Source organism: Montipora foliosa, chromosome 13 (genome assembly GCF_036669935.1).
Source record: "Montipora foliosa isolate CH-2021 chromosome 13, ASM3666993v2, whole genome shotgun sequence".
Taxonomy (NCBI): domain Eukaryota; kingdom Metazoa; phylum Cnidaria; class Anthozoa; order Scleractinia; family Acroporidae; genus Montipora; species Montipora foliosa.
In genome coordinates this window covers 2,506,918-2,507,791 of record NC_090881.1, presented here as the reverse complement: position 1 = coordinate 2,507,791, position 874 = coordinate 2,506,918, and the positions used below count along the sequence as shown (strand labels likewise).

The window sequence follows — 874 nt, the reverse complement described above, 5'->3', positions numbered from 1 at the left end:
AACAACATTACTTTTTTGACGAATGGAATTTTTCCCAAACTTGAGAATCTTGAATATTTGTAAGCAAGACCAGTGAAACATATTTTAAATCACAATTACCATGGTTTGACCATGCCACACCGTTTTAGCTATCCGAGGTAACAGCCTTGCATGAATTGCTTGCTGAAAACTAACTGTAATATCCCTTTCCACTCTACAATAATGTATTTCCTTCCCCTTTAATTGCCTCTCTCACCGAAAACAATATTCTTTAACTTATGCTTCGCCTCTCGTGCGTGAAATAGAGAAAGGTTAAATTATGTTCTACCTTTGCTTGATATTTTGTTTATTCTCCAACAGAATGCTTTCTGACAACCCCATCAACACAGCTGGAGAGCGGGTGTTCACTATCCAAAAGCACAAACTAACAATGTAAGTCATACAAAATTAAATACTCATCTGTTTTATCAAGAGCCATAATGTCTCTTGGTTTTATATAGTTACTCAGGTTGTAGGCCACTCCCAGGTTCCACGCCCAGTCGGATCAACACTGTTAAAAAAGAGCTGCAATTATAGTTGCTACTACTTTAGTATTCACGGTTCAAATGCCAACAATCTGAAAAATTTTATTTTCCTATTTGAAAGTCCATATTAAAAATGAACTTTGCGAAACAATCTTTCCATTCGAACGACAGGCGAATTATTCTACGGTTTTTTTTTAAGCTTTCAAATTGGCGGCCATTTCAAAAATTGGCATTCAACTCGCTCAAGTCTTCTCAGGATTTAAGACCTATTTGAAAATCCTCAGTTTCGCTGCTGTATTCGTTTCGTGATTCAGAGGCACCTTCCTGGATGATAGACATAGACATAATAGATTTTTTTTTTTTTTATTATT

At 35.8% G+C, this 874-nt stretch overlaps 1 pseudogene; it reads left to right on the top strand.

Annotated features, from left to right (window-relative positions):
* Positions 1-381: 381 nt before the first annotated feature.
* Positions 382-874, top strand: part of LOC137983854 (uncharacterized) — a 1,903-nt pseudogene continuing 1,410 nt past the window's right edge.